At 36.2% G+C, this 15060-nt stretch overlaps 1 protein-coding gene across 1 annotated transcript in view; it reads left to right on the top strand.

The window, feature by feature from the left end:
• The window catches only part of CNTNAP5 (contactin associated protein family member 5), a 244070-nt gene that overhangs the window by 46795 nt on the left and 182215 nt on the right, over positions 1-15060 (top strand). The gene's annotated exons all lie outside the window — the stretch shown is intronic.

The following is a 15060-nucleotide window of genomic DNA, read 5'->3' as shown; positions in this document are numbered from 1 at the left end:
GAGTCATGTTTCTAAAAAGTTGCCAGTGCTGTGAATTACTACTAAAAAGAGCATGTGCACTGGTGACACAATATATTTAAAAACAAACAAGTAAACCAAAACAACAACCACAAAAGATAATCTGCGTTTTCCAAAAAAAGTGAAGCAAGATGAACTAATTCAACCTAAGTCTCTTGCCTCTAATGTTTGTCAAATTTGATATTTATGGAAGGGGAAAGGATCTAGCAGATTGGACAAGTGATATGAGGCACAACACCAAATAACAATTCTGTTGAATGGCTTGCACACAGTTTAGTGCATCTCCGCAGGGTCTTATTCGAGATAGTAAAGTATGTAACAGCAGAAGTTGGGCATTGTGATTATTCTTACGAGATTAGTGTCCTAACTCTGAATTCAAAGCAGTTTTCAGCTTCCTGTATGTGTCTCATAGGTACTGCTTGGTAGGCAGGTCTAGCGATGGGAAAAGGCAGTGCGATTTAATTCATTTCCCCCTGTGAATTTTCTTGATTCTACAATCTGTTAATAAAATTAAAAAGGATATTTTCAAGCTAATTGTCATTAAATCTTTCAAATTTCAGAGAGGAGGCTCTGAGTCTTCAGCAGATGGTTGGAAATGAAATGCACGTTGGGGGGAATAGAGGCCCTGCCAAATCTGGACCTTGAACAGAGCTAGTCAAATAAACAGAAGTGAGGCACAGCAGGGATGACTTGGAATAGGCTTTATTATGGTCAGAAAGCTTCAGGCTGTGAATGACCTAATCAACCCAAGCTCCATACGTGTACCTAAATTAGCTTCTACTCTACCATCCTCATAGCACTCAATTTTGCTTCATTCAAATACTATACTAACAGATCTGAACTCTTTTAAAAGTGGAAGGTTATAACCATTCTGGCTTTTCATTTTCTCATTGAATCTGTCCTATTCAACTTTCCTAATGCCTGTGTTCTTAATTCTCTCCTTTTAGTGTCCCCTGCCCTTTTCCCAGGTGCTTTCCATTCATTTGATGAATTTCAAATGACTTGTTAGTGTGATTCCTTGAGAACAAGAAGGAGAAGTAATGGTAGCAGAGCTGCTTGGTTTGGGGGGCTCCAGAGGACAGTTCAGTTCACAGTTCTCTCAAAGAGTTCTTAACTTCTGGGGCAACATTAATACAGTTTTGCCATGAATTCAGTGGTTCACAGAGTCATATGCAGTTTACAGTAGATCATATAGGTTTCCCACCGTCATTCTGGTTGTGAAGTCTCCATAGTCAGAATGATTTACTGGGATTTAATTCCCTTTACAATTAGCAGGCATGTTGGAGCCCACTAGCTTTTATTTGGAGCCCATTGAAGTTAATGGAGGATGAAAAATTTCCTTTGGATCTCATTTGGCATCAGCTCAAGCCCTTTGTGGCTGAAGTTGATGGCTTCATCAAAATCCACTTAACCTTCCAGGGATGAATGTGTGACAGGGCTTGCTCAGATCATTCTGGAACTTCATGTGTTTGTTGGGAGGGGTTGATCATTTCCCCTAGTTAACACTCTTTATTACCAGTCTAGGTGAAAGAAACGATTAGAAAAGTAGCAACAGCTTGTGTGATTATTCATATTGCCTCTGATAATGTGTGATCCAGTCTCAATGTTTTTTGGGCAACGTAGGATTCATGTGTTAAAAGAGTCTAACAGAAAACTGGAACTTAGAATTAACTTTCGTACAAGCTTCTTTTCACAATTTGAAAAGTCTTCAAGGTGAAAAAAACAGGTGACCCACCTGTAGTTATTCAGGAGTACTTCTGAATGTTTGCCTATTTGAGCTGTTCTCTTTCTCTCTCCATTCTCCTCTTTAATGGGATATTTGGAAGAAATGTAACTGTGAAGTATAAATTTACCTGAATAAAATATCTAAATGTAAGCAGCTCGGTTTCTGATTTGAAACTGATTTTCATTCCTCCAAGAAAACAAAAAACTGAACAGAAAGAACATGAAATAAAATGAGTTTACCTCCTTAGCCCTTTCTTGTAGACAGGTGATAATCTGTATCATCATCTCTGTAGTATATTTCTCTGTATTATCATATATACAAAAATATTGAGACACCATTAGCATATTAGAAATTTCTTCCCTGGAGAACTAATTTTTTTTCAAGCCTTCCCACTTGAGTTAATTTTTTTTCTTGAAGTTCTATTTTGTACCACACAGAGTATGACTTTTCATGGAGTTTCTTCAGCTTACATCCCACCAGGACACTGGAAGAGAGCTTTGTTGTTTCTGAACGATGTTTTGTATTCCACAATAGAACAAATGCAATGAATCTACAAAGTGGACTTCATTTCTCTGTCCCTAGAGTTTAGAAGAAAACCTTACCAGCACCAGTGTGAGTATGTACATGGTTCTGGGCAGTCTGCTATAAGAAACCCTGCTCAAGCAGTGAGACTGGACCAGATGACCTCCAGAGGCCCACTTCAGCCACTCTGTGATTTTGAGTTTCATGAGTAAATCTGTTCAGTGGCAACAACAAAAGAAGTAAGAGCTGAATGTCAAGTGCCCCAGGGCAAAATAAGGAAAGGGCTCTCTTTTTTTTGTTGTCGTTGTTTTGTTTTTCGTTTTTGTTTTTATTTTGTTTTCTACTGAACTGTGGTACTGAGTTAAGATGCTGCAAAGTCACTTGTGGTGAGACAGCTGGGCATCTCATTTCTTGGTCTAGAGGCTTTGACCATGGATCTTCTAGTACTTTATTATTGGGTCCTTTGAAAAGTGCTAGTCCTTACCTGCTTCCTCTATAGAAGGTTTTGTCTACAAAGCAATGTGCAGGACTTTGGTGTGTGTGACACCATTAAATGTTAATGTGCATTTTTCAAAGAGAGCCTCAAGGCTACAGTTAATTCTTTGATCTTTAAAAAGCTTGCCACGTAGGGTAGTAAGTTTGAATGTATACTTACATGTGTGAACACTTGCAGGTAATTAGACTTAGTTTCAAGGCTGCAGGACTTTGCAGAAATGATTCAGATTTCAGAAGGCTCAAAACAAATACTTATTTCTTATTTATCTCAAGGGATTTAGAGAAGTATAAAATAAACCTTTAATGACTTGAGCCATGCTTTATTAATTGCTTTGCCAAAGAGATAAAAACCTGTGGGAGTTCATGTATTAAAGTGGGGTGTGAAGCTGCAGAAATCTGCAGAAGGATCTGAATTTAATTTAAAGAGTAAGAAAACAAACAGCTTGGTGTACCTTTGCATTTAAAGATTATTACCTTAATGTATGCAATTTCTTCTTTTTTAAAGAAAGGTGCTTGGAGTGAGCCACAATTGTATGTGAAAGCATTTTAAGTAGTCATTCGGTATCGAAAGAGTAGGATGTCTAAACAAAATGGCAAGTTGTTATGGAGCCTGGGGGAGTTCTCTATTTGTTGTATCTAAAAATAAAGGTATCAGATTATTACTCAAGTAATGTTCCAAGTTTGACATCTGTATCTACAAAGACTCCTCAATATAATTTAGCATAGATAGATTTATTTTTTATACTGTTTTTGACAAGGGACAATGGAATGTAGTACTGTGGTTTTGTGTTGGTACGATTTTTTTGTAGTTTGATAGTTTTGGGGTTTTTTACTAAGGATTATCATTTTTCCCCATGTACAAAATCACAAGAAGTACTGATAGAAGATGAACTTCTTTTTCCTTGTTAGATGCAAAGTGGCCTTCTTTAACAAAATAAAAGATACAGTCTTTAAGAAGGGTACCTGACTGTTGGAGTTATGCTGGCTTTTAAATTGCTAGCCAATATTTTAAATTTCCTATTTTTCATTTTTGACTTCCTTGTGTATTCAGTGTACTTTTTAAAATGAAGAAAGCATGTTTTTTTTTTCTTAATTTCATGTAGAAAAAGTACAGCATTGCAATGCTTTGCCTATTGAAATTTTCAACTTCGTTGCTCGTGTTGGTAATCTTTTTACAGAACAAATAAATTTTGCGAAGTCTTAATGTGAATAGTCCTACAGTATTCTGTATAGGGTATGAGTTTTCTCTCTTACCCTCCAGTCCTCCTATACTCTATGTTAAATCCAGGAGATCAATTTCTTTAATAATGTCTTTAGCACTGGCATCAAATTATCATCATAATGTATATGAAATATATATCCTTTGTTTGCGTGTGAAACTTGTAGTTGATTTGGGACCGGACTGGGATGTGAGCCTCTAGCCAAGTGTGACAATTGTGGTCTTGGCAGCTCTGCTCTAGTTGGCTTCTATGACTGCTATTTAGAAAAGAAAAAGAGATGTCATACTTTGGGACTGTCAAAGGCATTTCTGCATTCATACAGATTTTTCTGGATGTTGCATTCAACAGCATCATCAGTGTGGGTGAAGAGAGTACTGAATCCATGATTAATAGATAATATAAATATTCGATCTTCGGGGGGGAATATCTGTTTTCTAAAGCATCTTTAGTATTGATTTGGAAAGATACTGTGCACGCAAAAAAATTGGTTTTTAATGGTCACTTTTGCTCCTGTGTGGCTCTGTGTGTTTGCCCAGAGTCCTCAGCTTGGACTCTGAACTCTGTTACCTTTCTTCCTCCATGAGTGAGAAACACGTTGTCCTCCATCCTTCTTCATTGGGTTGCAATTGAGAGTTATGGATGGGGCATCACTGGAGATGTTGATGGTGCCATCAATCTTGCCACCTGCCCCAGTCCAAGAGAACTGCTTGTTACTGACTCCTATGTTTTTGTGTTTGCGGGTGTCTTCTGGCATACTTGCTTAACATCAGCAGGTGATGAAAGTTTTTCAAAAGGCTGAATAATCCATATATATATATGGATATATATAAATATAAAATCAGTATATAAGATCAATGACATAATAGCTGAAGTGTGTCTAAGGCATGGATCAGATCTCTAGTGATGTGAAAGTTGATAAATGTGATTACTTAGTGCCAGGATCTTGTTCATGTCAAGGTATGGAAGCTGAACAGAGAGTAAGATTGTAAGCAAAGACTTACAAGCACAAGGGGGTTCAATACCGATCCCCAAAGTAGTCATGAATGGTCAGAGACAAAAAACAAGATCTGTATAGAAACTTTCTTGTTTACTTGACAACATGCTCAATGGTAATAGATTAGTGTTTTTTTTTTTTTTTTTTTTTTTTTTTTTTTTTTTTTTTCCACTTAGATGAAGAGAGAACATGCTGTCCTAAGAAATGCCTGGCAGAAAATTTTCATTGGTAAACTGACATCAAAGGTGCTTTCACCTTGACTAAGAATGGGAATTACTAACTTTTTTCAATACAGTTCCTTATCTAAGCCATTAACTTACACAGAAGAGTCTTAAAAATGGGTATTTTTGAGCAAAATAAGGTGCTTTTGTTGGAGGTTACTGAGACATGAAATGATTACTTATCATCCCTTGAAATGACATTACATTTAAATTCAGTGGTACATGGGCACTTACTTACTACCTTCATCTCTGTTAATCCTTGCTCACAGCCTGCAAATTGAACATTCTCTCGGCCTTATGGGATGTACTGAAATTCTCAGAGTTATAATTGCTTTTCAGTATGCCATCTTGTATGTTGCACAATTTGAAGAGGTTTTCTTCTAAACAGAAAATGTTTAGTGAACCTCATGCTCTTTATTTTTTCCCCTCTTTAATCAATTTTATCCATGAATTCGTCAAAGATTCAAAGGAAAAGTAAAAATTGAACTCACTTGACCGTGATTGATTTGAAAATTCAAGGGACAACCTCTAGGTTATTGATGGCTTTTAAATTGCTGTTACCTGGGTACGCCTCTGAAACTCATCAGCATTCTGTGCCTTTGTTGTTTCTTCTGTTGTTTGCTTAGGCATAGGAGCTGTAAATTTAGATCTCTGCAAAATAACCTCATCAGACAAAGGTACAGAATTGTCTGAAAGTCTTTGCCTGAATAAATGAACACTTTCTACAGAGATCCATAGGAAAAATCAGAACAGAAAAATCTTGTTTAAGACTGAGAGAGCTACAAACTAATAAATTTTATCATGTGATGGAGACTCTTCATTGCCCTTCTGAAATGGTGTTTGGGTTAGAGGGAGAGTGGGAACAGAGCATCCAGCATGCTGATGCAGGCACTCGTAGGTCTGGTTCCATGGGAATCAGATCACGATTTTTGTTGTCTGAGGCATTTCTACTGGCACTGCGTACTTCTACAAATCCAGTATGGTGTAACGGGAGCCCTCATTTAAGGGGCTTATGTATCTCTGGAGACAGGTGTGAGGGTTAGTGTTTAGATGCTTCACTGAAATCTGCAGCAGTGCTTCTGCATGCGTGCTGAATTTGAAGGTCACTAAAGGTGTGAGGAATACCGTAGATGTTTGTGTGCGTGAAAGATCTATCCAATTTGGAAAAATAGAACTGTATTTCTATCTTTGGGCTGGAGATTAGGTGGTGAAAAGTGCCAGATTGTTGAAGCTGTTTCCAGATTGGGCTAGGAAACTATCTTCTCCCCCAGTGGTGTTAGTTACCCACTCCCTGCAAATAAAGCATTTGCATTTCCCGAATTGGTTTTGATGTGTCTGTCAGCATGCAAATTTATTTGCTGCTCTTGCTCCACAGATTAGAAGAAAAAATTTCTCTCCTGGTCTCCACTCATTTCCCAGTAAACTTTTAAACAGGTATTTACATTTCCATTTCAAAAATTGTATTTAGACAACTTGCAAAAACTGCTCACCAGTGAATTCCTGAATAATCTTAACACAGAGTTACATTAGCAGAAAATCTGCCTTAGCCTCTCTGCATTTTAATTTCAGGCTGTATACGCCTGCACTGCACTCAGTTCAGCTGCCTCTCCTCTATCTTGTATTTTTTTCCTCTAATAATGAGACTGGCAGCTTGCTGATGAGTGCAGATGTGTTTACATTTCTGTTCTGCAACGACAGTGTTTTAAATTTACATAATATGGTATTTTAAAGCAAATGTTGTATTTTTGTATGCATATCAAGATATAACAATATGAAGTCCTGAACTTCTGTTTCAGTTGTGATGTGATACTTTCGAAGGATGTATAGGTGCAAGCTTGTGTATTTGTGTCAGTACTGCTGAAAGTTGTAAACTAGAAGACAATATTGATCACTGAATGATACCAACAACTTCATTATGATGCACAACCAAGGAGTCTTATGTAGACAAGGCTAGAAGAAATGCTTATGGTACTATGTGGCCATGACAAAGGATCTCTGTGTTCTTGTATTAACTTCTGTTGTAACATGGGAAAAACTGTACTTTGAGTACTGTCCTATAGAGAAGGGCAACCTCCGGATCTATTGCTCTCCTAGGGATGGAAGGGATTTATGCTGACTGTCCACTGAGATGTGCCACATGATGAAAGGACAAACTTCAGGTACAGAATCCCTTCCACCTGCTGGCTCAGCTTTGTAGTTCTCTGATCTCATCTCAAAGATAGGGCACTCTTAAATAATGCAAATGCAAATTAAAAAAAGCAAATAGGCTGAAGGATGATACTCTGTAAGTAGAAAGAAGAAAGAACCCCTGACAACTGCTGTTTTACATGCTGAGAGGAAATCGCAGGTTTGGGCAATGATCTGCTTTTGCAGATTTCTTCAATGAAATAGGTGTTGACAAGCTGAGTCACCACATCCTTTTAATGTGTTCTTTTGTGGTGTTTTTTTTTTTTGTGTGTGTGTTTTTTGGCTTTTTTTTTCCTGTTTTTCTTTCCTCGTGTAGAAGTAACAACGATTTTGCTAATAGTTGAGATCTGACTGTCCTCTTATTCAGCAGATTTCTCTCATGGATTTACTGTTGTTGACATCATTTGATATGTCTGTTTAAAAGAAAAAAGCTTAAGTGTGATCTAGTGAAAAGCACATCGTAGAGGATGTGAATGGAACCTTCATTCTGCTTATGCAGTCATCCTGACTAACCTAAATAGCATGAACAATGACAGGGCTGGAATCTTTTGTTATTTAAACATAAGATCATTTTCCCTAACTTTTCTCAGTATTTAGTTTGTCAGATGTTCTTTGACCCTCTCAAAACGAAATTCTGTTTCTGCATTTTAGTTCATTACAGCTGCATTGATTATTTGAAATTCACCTTTTGACTTTATAAGCACAAATATTGCATGATTGCTTTGCTCCTCAGCTCGGTCTTCCTTATGTGAGTAGAAGTTAGATTACTCATTTCAGAGTAAATAAATAAGACCAGCTATTTAAGCAGAGCTTTTTGAGAGGCCTTTGCATCATTCAAAACCAAACTTGACTGCTTTTTGTAAGGCAAAGTTACTGGTACATAATGTGTCATAAAAAGATGCTCTATAAATACTATGACTGAATAATACTTGTATGTCAAAGTTTAAAGGCATATTGAAGAACATTTATGCAATTTAGTCATTTGGGAAGAGTTCGTGATTAGCTAAACTACTGTTGTTTACTTGCATTGTAGCAAGGCAGGAGAAAGGAACACCGTTGTGTTGTTAACTACTTTCTCTTGTGTCTTACAACGTGAAAAATAAACCATGCCTATCTGCTAGCAGATAGAGTTCACAGCTGTGCATGCAAGTGTAGGCCAGTCTCAAGAAATAAAAAAAGGAAAAATGAAAGATACAATAAAACCCATAGAATTTTCCTCTACTGAAAATATATATATATATATATATATATGTATTTTTTTTTTTCTGCACTTTCCCCAGAATTTCTTCCTACATATTCATGGTAGTAGAACCTAGTAGAATCAGATAGGCATGAGATGCTTTGTACAGGGACTCTTGACATAGATATCATCTCCAAATCTCTATAGTCTTGTTTCTGCATTTCCTGTTTCTTTTGTCTGTCTGTGTGTCTGTTTTGTTTTATTGTGTTGTGATTTTCCACCACTTCTTCCTCCTTTGGTGAATGTTCCAGGATCTCCACCTTCTCCCATACACATAAAAACTTGAACTGTAAATGTGGAAGGTTAATTTTCATATTAATATTCAATTATTTATTTCTCATATTTACAAAGAAATTTACCTGCAGAAAGGTGGAAAAAAACAGATGAACTGGAAGCCATCAGTTGTCATTTCTGAACACTGTTGGAGGCATTGTACAAAATGCATGTTTTATGTCTTTAAAACAAAGTATAACATTAAGTGTATGGTGCTAAGGAGAATTTTTTCTAGCCTGTAAATACCAGTGAATCTTTTCAATTTCAAATCCCAGTATGGAGACAATTTACAGTTGCAATCAAGATGATGCACACAGTTTAACTTCAGCATCATCTGTAACTCTGCTGGTATTTTAATAATGAATAAAATTACATCTTGGCAACAAAAGGCATACTTAAATACCTTTAAATTCCAAGCAAGACCTCGAATAAGTAGCTATGATGCCTCTCATTCCACCTACAATCTCCTTCGTGTTTACTATAAAATAGTAAACCACAGTCTTACTTTGTCTTGTCAAATACTCTCTATTTACAGTGGAACCAGGTTGTTGCTGCATACATGATCCTAACAATATAACAGGGAGAAGTAATACAAACTTTATAGTCAAAGATTTTCTGCAAATTTGTCTCAATGAGGATGCACAGTGTTATTAAAAGTAGTTCAAGCTTGAAATATGGGAAATCCATGAAACTCAAGGACTGGTGATCTTTCCCTGATTGTGTCCTCTTCATCAAAACTTTCATTAAGGAAATGCTCGTGCCCTTTCTGGATGGCCTTCACAAGTGGAAATCAATGTGTTTTGTCCTGCTGACTTTTTAAGCAGACAAGGAAATAGCAGCAGGCTGAGTTTGTTAATACATCTCCGTCATGGCTGGTAACTAACAATCTGTGTTCCAGGGATTGATCCTCCTCAAAAAAGGGTGAAAGAAACATTAGTGTAATCTGGGAGTTTACGGCTCTCTGAGTATCTTCAGAGCCCACTAATTGGAAATGTAATTCACATTGGTTGCTGTAGCAAAATATTATCTTGAATTGAAGAAAGTTAAAAGCTGGATCACATTATGCTTACCAACACTTAACATAAACTTGTACTGGAAGAATTAGTGGAGCGGGGCTGTCTGTATTCGATACAGAAAACAATTTGGGTAAAATACTGGCTTCATTCTGCATGTTTATGAAGCATGGTAGACTTCTGATGTCCTGTTTCTCCAGGATTTATATGCATTTTTCTAAATCACTTTTTTCATAATCATAACTCATTCATTCATTTGGTGAATGCTGTTATAAAGTGTTGATCTTAATATTTCAGCACAAAGCCTTTAACAAAGTTCACAACCTTACAAATTTTTAGCTGAAATGGTTATTAGCTGGCATTTTTCACAGGATCCCAAAATTAGTATCTAAGTCCTAATTAAATGTCTTTGAAATCTAAAGTGATGATGTTTATATTTGTGTTTTAAAATGAATGTTGTTGAACAAAATAGAAATATGTGGAAAAAAAAGGAAAGAGAAGACATTTTTACTTGGAGGGAAATTAAAACTGCAAGAAAGAAATGAAAAACAATAAACCAAATAACTTCTTTATAGATTGAGAGTTTCTGCTTTTATTTTTTTTTAAACTTATTGTCATTTTCTAAAAAATAGGAGTGAATAAAAATCAGAAAAACTGATTCAGTGCAGGTAAATGTACTTTTTTTTTTTTTTTTCCCTTCCAGAAGCAACACTGGAGGACAATTGAATTAATTTACATTAAATTGCGAATGCTATCCATAATTGCTTGTTTCTCAGAGCTTAACATAGTCAAGGTCAACATCCATTTCTGAAATGCTAGTCAACATCTGTATTGTCATGTGATTTGCATGTAGAATGCAGTTTATAAGTACAAATAGATGCTCTTTTTTCATGATTGTTCTTTGCTAATTATCTGGCTGGCATGAAGAAAAAAACAACAGGACAGCAGTGATTTTCTTTGTCCAGATGTTTTGAATGATTTTATAGCATGGAATGGTTTCTTCATTAAAATCAGTACTTTCTATGGAAATATAATGCAACTGACTCAAAGAAGTAAAGCTTTTATGACAAATTTCCAGGCCTTTTTTCCCTTGTAGAGCAGATTGAGAAAGTAGAAATCTGGAATAAAGGCTTTTTCTGTCACAGCAAATGAGAGAGAGAATATTTCTTGAAATGTTGGCTTTGCTGTTAGGTTTACTGTGAATCCTCTCTGACCCTAAATATGTGCAAATGTTTCACTTCTTTATAATTCTACACTACCAAAAAAGGAAATATAATGAAATCTTTTTTTAGGGAATTTTGTAATGTTGATATATGTATGTGTGCTTTCTTTTGACTTCTCAAAGATGTGGGGCTTATGGGATGATCCCCACTCTGTTCACATCCCATCTTTTTGAAACCCATTGTCTATTTCAGCAAAGTGAGTAGATCTCAATCTGTACATTTCATGTGTGCAGTGTGTCAGACATGGATGTGCCAAAGCATATGGCCTGGATTGTTGACTGATGCATCCTAAACACTTCACTCTGCTTTGACATTTCATTTGGCTTGTAAAGTTATGGCATGCCCTGAATTGTAAGTCTGTATGTTTAGGGCTGTTAGGTCCAAACTCTGTTATTGTGCAATTAGCTTTGAAGGAAGAGCAGAAGAGTGACCTTGCATCTTGTCAGAGTATCCACTCAAGGATCAGCTTTGCTTGGAGGCTGTTCCTTAAAGTCAATCATTATTCTCTTATCTGTAGAGAGGCAAACTGTATTTGTTCTGGTGCTCTCTGAGCTATCTTCAAATTGTTAATGCTTTTCCTAAATCCCAAAGCCTTGAAATTACATGTTTTCATAGTTAGTTATGGACTCCTCTTTGTAGCGTATTCTTTTCTTGAGAAAACCTTTAGAGGATTCCAGAATTTGGTGTGAAAATGACGTTATAATGTTGTAGTAGCTGAGATCCAGGTGAGTGTGTCTGGGGACTGGAGCAACAGCTCTGGAATTGTAGATAAAGCATCTGGCAGTTAGAAGAGTTAATTGTCACTTCCCGTGATGTATCCTCCAGAGATCTTAGCTAACCTTCTGAATGCATTGCTCTGAAAAGATTTACACTTGCTGTAGTTCTGAGATGCTTGGTGTCCTATATGTATCTAATGAAAACATCCAATAATGGTTAGAATCCAGAGATTGCTGCTGTGATTCTAGTCATGGACAGCTAGCGGATGACAAACTGATATGCTCAGATCTGAGGTGAGCCAGCCATTTAGACATTATTTACATTAAAATTTCTTCCTTTATATCCGGCCTCTATTTCCAAGTGGTGCTTAGTAGTCCTTATGAAAATGATTGAATATTTACAGCTAGAGAAAGCTAGCTCGTATATGATAGATAATGCAATTTTAATATTTGTGATGCCAATTTAAAATGTAAATATGGTTCATTTACAGACCTAGGCATAGCATCATTGAAGCTGTTACACAAAGGAAAAGAGCAATTTTTTTGCCAATTTAGCCTATCAGCTTCACACATAGTATCTTCCCTGAGCATAGTTTCATTAAAAAATACACTTGGCATTTGTTAATAGATAAAATGAAGGGTCTTAGTCTCATCTCCTCTTAAAGCTCTAGGAAGGGTATTCATGACATTTCATTTGGTGTCAGATGACCAAGCACAGAAAGCTCTGGGGGAAGGTTTCTTGGAGGATGACCAAGAGAATGATGGGGGCCTCTCCTGGAGGAGACCGTCCTGCTCTTGGCTCCCATATAGACACTTTGGCAGTCTAACTCTGCAACTGCAGAGCTGATGTCACTTCTATCTTAATGTAGATCTGTAACAAGGACAGAACCTCCTTTTGAGAATTTCTAAATCCCTTCACTAGATTTTATAGAATGCTGAAGTTTGAGAGAGTTTGGTGTGCTGATATATTTACTGGTTGCCATCTTCATTTAAATTACTGTTCAGGTCATAAGTGATAGTGAAATTAGGTGGCTTATTTTAATTTACAGATTGCTTTGAATTATATTCGTTATGCTAATTTTGATATAGACCTGGTTTTAATCTATACATGAGTAGTGTTAAAATACTTTTAGAACTAAGTGTAATAAATGTATGTTTTCTCCTCTTACTAATTATAATGTCTTAATAAAATAGTACTAAGTTTATTTAATTTGATTTTTCCGGGATAAATGTGCTAGACAAAATCTCTTAGAGCTGCCGTTCTTTATCTCCTCATGGGCTGAATTTCTCATCAGCCCTTGCAGCATTTTGTATGAAATCATTCTCATGTAACCTGGCCTCTAGTTCATGTTCTGCTGTTTGGAGGCTTAAGTTCTAAACTAGTGAATCAAATATTTTAATCCAGTTTGTGGGCCGGTAAGTAAATCTGTATTAATAGTTTTCCACTTCTGCCACCACCTCTTATTTGCTAATCCATCAGAGTATTATTTTTGTACACATTTAGAAAACTAATATATCATCCCGATTCTTTCAGAATATCAATTGGATTTATGTTTAATATTATTTACAATCCATCATGAAGATCGGTTTTGCAATGTATTAGTCAGTAAAAAAATCCATACTGAAAAATCTGCTGCATTAAAAGTGTTCTTTCCTAACATTTTCAGCATTTTGAGCCATGTGCTCTATGTTCTTTCAGCAAACCTCACCAATGATTTCTCCTTTCTATCAGCTCATTTAGAGCTGCAGATTTGAGCTTATTCATCTTTCACAGTGGTGTAATACTTGTTTTATTTATACTTTTTTATGAACAGAATAATTCTCTTTAAAAGCTACTTACCTGTATATAAATGTAGAACTGAGTTAATTTTCAAACAGTTTCCCACTGTTGTTCACATAAAATTCCCCCCTACTTTTGCACAATTATTATTTTCATTTTATGGAAATTTTCCACTTTAAAACATCCAGCATATATTTAAATGACCCAACCAAACATATTTGCATTTAGAAAGAGATTTATGGCTGCTTCAGGAATTTCCTATCATAAAGTTTGTTAACTCATATCTGAGAATTAGTAAGATAATTTCATTTTACTTCTATGCGTGGATTGATTAAAGGAGTAGTCCCTGCTACGGAATGGATCAGAGGCTGCCTATTCTTCCCCTCTAGTGGAAGTCTATTGATGTGATGGAAGTTTCCTATCTGTCCCTCAGCCTAGCATGCACAAGGATGCTGAAGGTAGCTAGCAGTGTTGTTCTCCCACTGAGCAAACAAACAGAGAATTTCCTACAATAAAGGGAGAACTTTGATTACAAAATATCCATGCTGTTCTATAGAAACATTGCAGAAAGAGATGAATAGTATTCCAGCTATAATCAGGCTCTGTACGGGAAACATCTTACACAACTCTGGATGATCCTACATTTGCTGTCACAACCATAAAGTCCTCTGCTTCTATTCCTTGCTTTCTGTAACCATAAAGTATCATTCATGCATCTCTTCTTCACCATTTGCAAATTAAGTATTTACTCTGAGTTTGAGAGCACTGCGATGTTTGAGATCTTGCTAGCTTGCAGGACATTTCCAGTAATTTGATTTGTGTTTCTTCCATGGGAGATTCATTGAAAGTATGCCATGGGTTTATTCCATGGGGGTTTATTTTGATTTTTTTTTTTTAAATTGTTATTCCCCATTGAAAACCTGCACTATATTCTTGAATGTGTATGTGACAATGGTGTGCAGAAAAAAATTTACTGTATCTAATTTCAATCTTCAAACATTATAGACTCAAAATTTTAATTGTTTTGTGTGCAGGTGTGCAAACTACCTTGTAGTTTTCCTCTGATGAGGATATGAAGGGGGGGGGGGGGGGGGGAAGGAGTCCCAGACCACTCACTTGACTTGTAAAACTAATTTGGGACATAATTTTATGTGTTGTGAAAGGCCAGGTCCTGTATTCCTGTGTGTTGTTTATGTACAGAAATAAAAAGTTGTAAGTTCTACATTGCATACCTGCTCAGTAGATAAATATTTTACTGAGAACAGCAGCTGAGGTGTTACATAAAGTCTGCTGGGCATTACTGCATACTTTCAATGGCTTTTGCAACCAGAATTGCTGTCTTCTTAAAGGAGAATGTATATCACAAGATTTCATTCTCTGAAAGGAAATATTTTCAAGTATTTAGTGTTTTTATTAAAAACAGCTTACATCA

This window comes from Meleagris gallopavo, chromosome 7 (genome assembly GCF_905368555.1).
Source record: "Meleagris gallopavo chromosome 7, MGAL_WU_HG_1.1, whole genome shotgun sequence".
NCBI lineage: Eukaryota > Metazoa > Chordata > Aves > Galliformes > Phasianidae > Meleagris > Meleagris gallopavo.
Note: the sequence above shows the minus strand (reverse complement) of the source record. Positions and strands in the feature narration are given on the sequence as shown.